This window comes from Arachis duranensis, chromosome 9 (assembly GCF_000817695.3).
Source record: "Arachis duranensis cultivar V14167 chromosome 9, aradu.V14167.gnm2.J7QH, whole genome shotgun sequence".
Taxonomy (NCBI): Eukaryota; Viridiplantae; Streptophyta; class Magnoliopsida; order Fabales; family Fabaceae; genus Arachis; species Arachis duranensis.
This window is the reverse complement of record NC_029780.3, coordinates 73,167,420-73,178,686: the sequence shown is the minus strand read 5'-3', so window position 1 is coordinate 73,178,686 and position 11,267 is coordinate 73,167,420. Positions and strand designations below refer to the sequence as shown.

General features: G+C 37.7%; 1 non-coding gene across 1 annotated transcript; it reads right to left on the bottom strand.

The window, feature by feature from the left end:
• Window positions 1-6,570: 6,570 nt before the first annotated feature.
• On the bottom strand, window positions 6,571-6,678 carry LOC127741797 (small nucleolar RNA R71). The gene has a single exon (XR_008003002.1). It is a non-coding gene; the product is annotated as a small nucleolar RNA R71 (small nucleolar RNA).
• Window positions 6,679-11,267: the final 4,589 nt, after the last annotated feature.

Here is an 11,267-nt window from a genome sequence, read left to right as displayed (position 1 = left end):
AGAATGGTGAATGTAACAACAAGGAATTGAAGATTAGAAGTAGAAGAAGGCATGAATTAAAACATAGATCTAAGAACTAAACCTAATCCTAATCCTAATCTTAGAGAGAAGTGAGAGCTACTCTCTCTAAAACTAACTCTCAACTAATCCTAATGTGAATGAATGAGCTCCAGATCTTGATTCCCTTCAATCCTTTGTCCTTTAAAGCGCTTTTGGAGCCAAAGTTAGTTGCAACTGGGCCCACAGCCTCTCAGAAATCACTGGGCATGTTTTCTATTTAAAAATCACGTGCGGCCTTCAGCGCGTACATGCACGGTGCGCGTACACGTCCAGGGGGAATTTTGCAATCTGTGCATAGGCGTATAGTGCGTGCGCGCCCATGGGCTTTTTCCAAATCCTTGGCTTTTCATGATTTCTCCACTTTGTATGCTTTCCTTTCACTCCTTTGATCCTTCCCTAGCCTTTTCAACCTGAAATCACTTAACAAACAAACCAAGGCATCTAGTTGGAATCAAAGGTGAATTAAAATTAACTAATTTAAGGTCTAAAAGCATGTTTTCACCTTTAAGCACTAATTGAGGGAGAATCACAAAACCATGCTATTTCATTGAATAAATGTGAGGAAAGGTTAACAAAATACTCTAAATTCGACACAAGATAAACCCTACAAATGGGGTCTATCTACCTCCCCACACTTAAACCAAGCATGTCCTCATGCTTAAACTAAGAATGAAGAAAAGGGTATGACATTTATTCAATGGAACTAAACTATATGCAACCTGTCTAAATTAATGCAATTGCTTGGTCAAAATAAATCAACTCCCAAGAAGCATATATGCACAAGGGCTAAGGACTAGCAAGTCTAATCCACAATTGAATTGAGTTATTAAATATTTTTACAAACTTGCATGAAAAGTGATTATTGTAGGTGGAAACATGTAATCGAGCAATCGAACCCTCACCGGATGTGTTTGCACTCTATTCGCTCAAGTGTTTAGGGTCGATTCACTCAATTCTCCCCTAATCATGCTTTCCAAGGTTTGTTCTTCTTCTAACAATCAACATTTATTCCATGCATGCATACAAGTATCATGAGGTCTTTTCATTGGTTGTAGTGGGGCTAGGGTCAAGGTAGGATGCATATTTGGTCAAGTGAGATTGAAATTTGAATCTTTGATAAGCTTAGACTTCCCACCTAACCTATGACAACCTATACAATTCAAACTAACCTAAATACCCGTTCTTCTCACTTTTTCACATGCTCATGCATTCCCTTTTTCTTGATTACAACTTATATGCATTGATTTTTATTAAGCTTCGCTTTGCAGCATTTTGTCCCTTCTTTTCTTTTTTTCTTTTGTTTTTCTCATTTTTCTTTCTTTTATTTCTATATGCAAGAACATCAATGCATAAGGTCTAGCATTTGATTAATACATGAGCATGCACCCGATTACCAAATATAAAAATACAAAACTACCCTTTTATTTATAACTATTATTTTTTCTCACAAAAATTTTAAATATTAATAAATTTATTTATGAAAAAAATTATAATTATACTCATAAAATATAGATTTTATATAATAAAATTATCTAAATATATAAAAATACAAAAACTACCCTTTTGTTTTTCCCACACTTGAATGTTACACACTCACACTAGCCTAAGCTAATCAAAGATCCAACTTAATGACATTTATTATTTTTCGCTTCAAGGCTTGTAATGTGCTAGAATTAAGAACAAGTGGGTTAATCGTAGGCTCAAATCGGCTAACAATGGAAGATAAAAGGTAAGGCTTTTTGGGTAAGTGAGCTATTTGAAATGATGGCCTCAATCATATAAATGCATGAATACACAAAATAATGGACATAAAGAATTAAACAAATCAAGGATTACAATCATAAAAAGAGAATAATGCACACAAGAAGAAAATATAAGTGGTTATAAGATGTAACCACACCATTAGGCTCAAGTCTCAGAAGCTTGTGTTCTTAGCTCAAAAATATGATCCACAATATATATAATTCAAGCAAGTTCTATGAAAGAGTTTTTCACTCAAATCAATTGAGGTGCCCTATAGATAATTTTCTCAAAAAATTTTATTATTTTGACTAAGCTTATTGTGTATATATATGCAAAATAAGAAAATGAAAGTAAAAATCCTAGAAGACCTAAAATAAAATGCAAAAGTGTTGAGATTAGAAATTTGTCACCCAAAATCGCCGAACAGTCGGACGACCTCCCCACACTTAAAAGTTTGCACCGTCCTCGGTGCACTCAAAGATGAGCAAGGGGGTACGGCGACTCTCCGGATTACTACCTTCAGCTGGTAGGTCAACCTGGTTGCTGTGTGTTCTTTCTTCCACTTCTATATTTGCTTGTGGTGCATCATTCATTCATGAAAAATAAGAAATAACACCATAAGATGAGAAAATACAAAAGTAAGAAAGGAAGCATAAATTGTTAGAATGAGGTAAATCACTAGAATTGATAGAATTGAGTGAGTAAATTAGTGTGACATGAATGACAAATAGGTGTGTGAATTCTAAATTGGGTGCATTGTAGAACACACATTAACATAAAAAGTGATGTCACAAAAGAAGTATGCACTTCACTTAGGTGTGCTTGAGATGCTTTGAGTGAACTTGTAAGGTAAAACAAGCATTAAAGAAGCATGAAATCATTCAAGCTAAAAAAATATATGGATGCATATGAACAAGAAGCACAATACATTATGGTAATTGCACAATGATGAGCGGATAATTTATACGCTTTTTGGCATTATTTTTAGTATGCTTTTAGTATGTTTTAGTTGGTTTTTATTATATTTTTATTAGTTTTTATTTAAAATTCACTTTTCTGGACTTTACTATGAGTTTGTGTATTTTTTTGTTTATTTCAGGTATTTTCTGGCTGAAATTGAGGGACCTGAGCAAAAATCTGATTCAGCGGCTGAAAGGGCTGCAGATGCTGTTGGATTCTGACCTTCCTGCACTCAAAGTGGATTTTCTGGAGCTACAGAAGCCCAATTGGCGCGATCTCAATTGCGTTGGAAATTAGACATCCAGAGCTTTCCAGCAATATATAATAGTCTATACTTTGCCCGAGATTTGATGGCCCAAACAGGCGTTCCAAGTCAGCTTCAGAATTCCCGGCGTTAAACGCCAGAACTGGCACAAAAGTGGGAGTTAAACGCCCAATCTGGCACAAAAGCTGGCGTTTAACTCCAAGAAAAGTCTCTACACATGGAAGCTTCAATTCTCAGTCCAAGCACACACCAAGTGGGCCGGAAAGTGGATTTTTATGTCATTTACTCATTTCTGTAAACCCTAGGCTACTAGTTCTCTATAAATAGGACCTTTTGCTATTGTATTAGGGGGGATCTTTCAATCTTCGGATCATCTTTTGATCATGTTTTTATGATTGAACCCTCTTTGGGAGGCTGGCCATTCGGCCATGCCTAGACCTTGTTCTTAAGTATTTTTAACGGTAGAGTTTCTACACACCATAGATTAAGGTGTGGAGCTCTGCTGTACCTCGAGTATTAATGCAATTACTATTGTTCTTCTATTCAATTCAGCTTATTCTTATTCTAAGATATCACTTGTTCCTCAACTTGATGAAAGTGATGATCCGTGACACTCATCATCGTTCTCACCTATGAACGTGTGCCTGACAACCACCTCCGTTCTACCTTAGATTGAGTGGATATCTCTTGGATTCCTTAATCAGAATCTTCGTGGTATATGCTAGAATCCATTGGCGGCCATTCTTGAGAATCCGGAAGGTCTAAACCGTGTCTGTGGTATTCTGAGTAGGATTCAGGGATTGAATGACTGTGACGAGCTTTAAACTCACAATTGTGGGGCGTTAGTGAAAGACGCAAAAGAATCACTGATTTTATTCCGACATGATCGAGAACCGACAGATGAATAGCCGTGTTGTGACAAAGCGCGTTGAACATTTTCACTGAGAGGACAAGACTGTAGCCATTGACAACGGTGATGCCCAACATACAGCTTGCCATGGAAAGGAGTAAGAAGGATTGGATGAAGACAGTAGGAAAGCAGAGAGACGGAAGGGACAAAGCATCTCCATACGCTTATCTGAAATTCTCACCAACGAATTACATAAGTATCTCTATCTTCATTTTATGTTTTATTTATCTTTTAATCATTAATCCTCCATAACCATTTGAATCCGCCTGACTGAGATTTACAAGATGACCATAGCTTGCTTCATACCAACAATCTCCGTAGGATCGACCCTTACTCGCGTAAGGTTTATTACTTGGACGACCTAGTGCACTTGCTGGTTAGTTGTGCGAAGTTGTGATAAAGAGTTGAGATTGCAATTGAGCGTACCATGTTGATGGCACCATTGATGATCACAATTTCGTGCACCAAGTTTTTGGCGCCGTTGCCGGGGATTGTTGAGTTTGGACAACTGACGGTTCATCTTGTTGCTTAGATTAGGTAATTTTATTTTACGTTTAAGCTTTTTACTTTTCAAAAATTTTTCAAAAATACAAAAAAATATTTCTATTTTGTTCTTCAGAGTTTTTAAGAATGGATTCTAGAGTTTCATGATGATTTGTTGAAGTATGGCTGGCTGTGAAGCCATGCCTAATCTTTTGGACCGAGGTTTCAACTTATCATCATAAGAGCTTGTTGATTTCTATCAATTTTGCTGTTGTGAGCAATGATCTGCTAAAGCTTGGCAGGCCATTGGCCATGTCTACTGTTTTGGACCGGAGCTTTCACTGAAAGCTTGGCTGGCTGTGAAGCCATGTCTAATTCCTGGACCGGAGTCTTAGACTAGCATTGCAATGATTCCTGGAATTCTCATTAAGAATTTTGCATGTCTTTATTCTTCTAATTTTCGAAAATTACATGCATTATGTTCTTCATTGATCTTCAAGTTGTTCTTTATGATTTCCTTGCTCTGATCTTTAAATTCTCTTGTCTTGAGTATTTTGTTGTTTCTCATATGCATTCTCAATTTGTTAGTGTCAATAGTATACAAACTTCTAAGTTTGGTGTCTTGCATGCATTGTTTATTTGATCTTAGTTGCATTTTGATTATTCCTCATAATTAAAAATTCAAAAAAAAATTTTAATTTGTGTCTTTTCAAGTCAATAATACAGAGAATTGAAGATTCAGAACATGCAGCAGAGAAATTACACAGAAAAAGCTGGGCGTTCAAAACGCCCAGTGAAAAAGGAAAACTGGCGTTTAAACGCCCTGGCTGGGCATTTAACGCCCAAAAGGGTAGCATTTTGGGCGTTAAATGCCAGAATGGATACCATTCTGGGCATTTAACGCCAGGATGATACAAGAGGGAAGATTTTGTTTTTAATTCAAATTTTTTTCAAGTTTACATAATTTTTCAAAATCAAATCTTTTTCAAACCATATCTTTTCAATCATATATTTTCAAAATCAATTTCTTTCCATTCTCAAAAATACTTGCCTACAATTAATGATTTGATTCAACATTTCAAGTATGTTGCCTTTTCTGTTAAGAAAGGTTTAATGTTTGAATCATATCCTTTAAATTTCTTGTTAGACAAGTCATTAATTTTAAAAATAAAAACTTTTTAAATTGTTTCTCAATCATATCTTTTCAATCATATCTTTTTAAAACCATAACTCTTCAATCATATCTTCTTAATCACATCTTTTTCCAAATAATTTTCAATCTTTTTGATTTCTAATTTCAAAATTTTTTTCAAAAATCACTTTATTTCTTTCCCAACTTTAATTTTCAAAAATCATTCTTCAATTTTTCAAAACTTCTTCAAAATCTTTTAATTTATTTTCAAAAATTCTTCCCCTCTTCTCACATCCTTCTATTTAAGGACTAACACTCCTCCACTATCAACAATTCGAACTCTATCTCTCTTGATATGTTCGAATTCTTGTTATTCTACCTCCTCCTTCTATTCTTCTTTTCCTCTGACATCTCAAGGAATCTCTATACTGTGACATAGAGGATTCCATATTTTCTTGTTCTCTTCTCTTTCATATGAGCAGGAGCAAAGACAAAAGCATTCTTGTTGAGCCTGACCCTGAACCTGAAAAGACCTTGAAGCAAAAGCTAAGAGAAGCTAAAGCACTACTCTCTATAGAGGACCTAACAGAAATCATCAAACAAGAAGAAGACATGGCAGCCGAAAACAACAACAATGCCAATAATGCAAGGAAGGTGCTGGGTGACTTTACTGCACCTACTCCCGACTTCTATGGGAGAAGCATCTCTATCCCTGTCATTGGAGGAAACAACTTTGAGCTTAAGCCTCAATTAGTTTCTCTAATGCAACAGAATTGCAAGTTCCATGGACTTCCATTGGAAGATCCTCATCAGTTTTTAGCTGAATTCTTGCAAATCTGTGACACTGTCAAGACCAATGGGGTTGACGCTGAGGTCTACAGACTTATGCTATTCCCTTTTGCTATAAGAGACAAAGCTAGGATATGGTTGGACTCACAACCTAAAGAAAGCCTGAACTCTTGGGAAAAGCTAGTCAATGCCTTCTTGGCAAAGTTCTTTCCACCTCAAAAATTGAGTAAGCTTAGAGTGGAAGTCCAAACCTTCAGACAGAAGAAAAGTGAATCCTTCTATGAAGCTTGGGAAAGATACAAACAATTGATCAGAAAGTGTCCTTCTGACATGCTTTCTGAATGGAGCATCATAGGTATCTTCTATGATGGTCTGTCTGAACTGTCCAAGATGTCATTGGACAGCTCTGCTGGAGGATCTCTTCATTTAAAGAAGACGCCTGCAGAAGCTCAAGAACTCATTAAAATGGTTGCAAATAACCAATTCATGTACACTTCTGAAAGGAATTCTGTGAACAATGGGACAAATCAGAAGAAAGGAGTTCTTGAGATTGATACTCTGAATGCCATATTGGCTCAGAACAAAATATCGACTCAGCAAGTCAATATGATTTCTCAAAGTTTGTCTGGAATGCAAGCTGCACCAGGCAGTACTAAGGACGCTTCATCTGAAGAAAAAGCTTATGATCCTGAGAACCCATTAATAGAATAGGTGAATTATATGGGAGAACCCTATGGAAACACCTATAATCCTTTATGAGAAATCATCCAAATCTCTCATGGAAGGATCAACAGAGACCTCAACAAGGTTTCAACAATAATAATGGTGGAAGAAACAGGTTTAGCAATGGCAAGCCTCTTCCATCATCTTCTCAGCAACAGACAGAGAATTCTAAGCAGAGCTACTCTGACTTAGCAACCATGGTCTCTGATCTAATCAAAACCACTCAAAGTTTCATGACTGAAACAAGGTCCTCCATTAGAAACTTGGAGGCACAAGTGGGTCAGCTGAGTAAGAAAGTTACTGAACTCCCTCCTAGTACTCTTCCAAGCAATACAGAAGAGAACCCAAAAGGAGAGTGTAAGGCCATCAACATGGCCGAATTCTGAGAGGAGGAAGAGGCAGTGATCGCCACTGAGGAAGACCTCAATGGACGTCCACTGGCCTCAAATGAGTTCCCTAATGAGGAACCATGGGAATCTGAGGCTCACACTGAGACCATAGAGATCCCATTGGATTTACTTTTGCCATTCATGAGCTCTGATGAGTATTCTTCCTCTGAAGAGGACGAAGATGTCACTGAAGAGCAAGTTGCCAAGTATAAATGACAAGTTATTTGGTAATGAGACTTGGGAGGATGAACCCCCTTTGCTCACCAAAGAACTGGATGACTTGACTAGGCAGAGATTACCTCAAAAGGGACAGGACCCTGGAAAGTTCTCAATACCTTGTACATTAGGCACCATGACCTTCGAGAAGGCTCTGTGTGACCTAGGGTCAAGCATAAACCTCATGCCTCTCTCTGTAATGGAGAAGCTAAGGATCTTTGAGGTACAAGCTGTAAGAATCTCACTAGAGATGGCAGACAATTCAAGAAAACAAGCTTATGGACTTGTAGAGGATGTTCTGGTAAAGATTGAACATCTGTGAGGCTCCATGAGAGCCCACTGTCAAGCTACTGATATTAAAAAAGCGCTTGTTGGGAGGCAACCCAATGTTATATTTATCTATTTTCCATTGTTATTTTATGTTTTCTATAGGTTGATGATCATGTGAAGTCACAAAAACAATTGAAAAAGCAAAAACAGAATGAAAAACAGAATGAAAAATAGCACACCCTGGAGGAAAAACTTGTTGGCGTTTAAACGCCAGTAAGGGCAGTAAATGGGCGTTTAACGCCCAGTCTGGCACCATTCTGGGCGTTTAACGCCAGAAAGGGGCACCAGACTGGCGTTTAACGCCAGGAATGGGCAAAAAACTGGCGTTTAACGCCAGAAAAGGGCAGCAGCCCGGCGTTTAACGCCAGGATTGGCAGAAAGGGCATTTTGCATGCCACTTGGTGCAGGGATGAGCTATCCTTGACACCACAGGATCCCCACCTACCCCACCACTCTCTCTCTTCTTCACCCATTCACCAATCACCTCAATACCTCTTCCCAAAAAAAAATAAAAAAACCCCTCACCTATCAAATCCCACCATTCTCTTCACCACTCACATCCATCCTATATAAAACCCCACATACCCCACCATCTATAATGGTCGAACCCTACCCCTCTCTCTACCCCTATATAAATCCTTCTTCACTCCTTCATTTTCACACAACCTAAACACTACTTCTTTCTCCTCTTTTGCTCGAGGACGAGCAAACCTTCTAAGTTTGGTGTGGTAAATGCGTTGCTTTTTTTTCCCATAACCATTTATGGCACCTAAGGCCGGAGAAACCTCTAAAAAGAGGAAAGGGAAGGCAAAAGCTTCCACCTCCGAGTCATGGAAGATGGAGAGATTCATCTCAAGGGTGCATCAAGACCACTTCTATGAAGTTGTGGCCATGAAGAAGGTGATCCCCGAGGTCCCTTTCAAACTCAAAAAGAGTGAATATCTAGAGATCTGACATGAGATCCAAAGAAGAGGTTGGGAAGTTCTTACCAACCCCATTCAACAAGTCGGAATCTTAATGGTTCAAGAGTTTATGCCAATGCATGTATCACCAAGAACCATGATCAAAGTGTGAACCCGGACCCAAAGAATTGGCTTACAATGATTCGGGGGAAATGCTTAGATTTTAGTCCGAAAAATGTAAGGTTGGCATTCAACTTGCCCATGATGCAAGGAGATGAACACCCTTACACTAGAAGGGTCAACTTTGATCAAAGGTTGGACCAAGTTGATAAACCCATATTTCATGAGTTCTTTTGTGCTTAATTTGAATGATTTATTCAATCCTTCACCTACTTATTCACATTAATTGCATGATTTTACTTTCCCTTCCTTATTATGTCATATTGTGAAAAACATGTTTCCTAAGCTTTAAAATTAATTGTTTTAATTACCTTTATTTCCATTCGATGCCATAATTAGTGTGTTGAGTAGTCTCAGGTTTTCTAAGGCTGAATGACTTAAAGGATGAAAAAGGAAACATGCAAAAATGGAAGGAGAAGGCAAAATGGAGCTTTAAGGAAACTGGTATCCACGCGATCGCATGGACGACGCGACCGCGTGCTAGAAGCCTAGGGTTTACAAAGATGAGTAAATTACATAAAAATCCACTTCCGGGCCCACTTGGTGTGTGCTTGGGCTGAGCATTGAAGCATTTTCGTGTAGAGACTTCTCTTGGAGTTAAACGCCGGCTTTTGTGCCAGTTTGGGCGTTTAACTCCCATTCTTGTGCCAGTTCCAGCGTTTAACGCCGGGCAGTTTTGAGCTGATTTGGAACGCCAGTTTGGGCCATCAAATCTCGGGCAAAATATGGACTATTATATATTTCTGGAAAGCCCAGAATGTCTACTTTCCAACGCCGTTGAGAACGTGCCAATTGGGCTTCTGTAGCTCCAGAAAATCCACTTCAAGTGCAGGGAGGTCAGAATCCAACAGCATCTGCAGTCCTTTTCAGCCTCTGAATCAGATTTTTGCTCAAGTCCCTCAATTTCAGCCAGAAAATACCTGAAATCACAGAAAAACACACAAACTCATAGTAAATTCTAGAAAAGTGAATTTTAACTAAAAACTAATAAAAATATAATAAAAATTAACTAAAACATACTAAAAACATACTAAAAACAATGCCAAAAAGCGTATAAATTATCCGCTCATCACAACACCAAACTTAAATTGTTGCTTGTCCCCAAGCAACTGAAAATCAAATAAGATAAAAAGAAGAGAATATGCAATGAACTCCAAAAACATCTATGAAGATCAGTATGAATTAGATGAGCCGGGCTTTAGCTTTTTGCCTCTGAACAGTTTTGGCATCTCACTCTATCCTTGAAATTCAGAATGATTGGCTTCTATAGGAACTCAGAATCCAGATAGTGTTATTGATTCTCCTAGTTAAGTATGATGATTCTTGAACACAGCTACTTTATGAGTCTTGGCCGTGGCCCAAAGCACTATGTCTTCTAGTATTACCACCGGATACATACACGCCACAGACACATAACTGGGTGAACCTTTTCAGATTGTGACTCAGCTTTGCTAGAGTCCCCAATTAGAGGTGTCTAGGGTTCTTAAGCACACTCTTTTTGCTTTGGATCACAACTTTATTTTTTCTTTTTCTCTCTCTTTTTTTTTCTTTCTCTTTCTCTTCTTTTTTCGAATTTTTTTTTGTATTCACTGCTTTTTCTTGCTTCAAGAATCATTTTTATGATTTTTCAAATCCTCAGTAACATGTCTCCTTTTTCATCATTCCTTCAAGAGCCAACATTCATGAACAACAAATTCAAAAGATTTATGCACTGTTTAAGCATACATTCAGAAACCAAAATATTGCCACCACATCAAAATAATTAATCTGTTATAAAATTCAAAATTCATGCAATTCTTCTCTTTTTCAATTAAGAACATTTTTCATTCAAGGAAGGTGATGGATTCATAGGACATTCATAACTTTAAGGCATAGACACTAAGACACTAATGATCAAAAGACACAAACATAGATAAACATAAGCATGATTTTTCGAAAAACAGAAAAATAAAGAACAAGGAGATTAAAGAACGGATCCACCTTAGTGTTGGCGACTTGTTCTTCCTCTTGAAGATCTTATGGAGTGCTTGAGCTCCTCAATGTCTCTTCCTTGCCTTTGTTGCTCCTCTCTCATGATTCTTTGATCTTCTCTAATTTCATGGAGGAGGATGGAATGTTCTTGGTGCTCCACCCTTAGTTGTCCCATGTTGGAACTCAATTCTCCTAGGGAGGTATTGATTTGCTC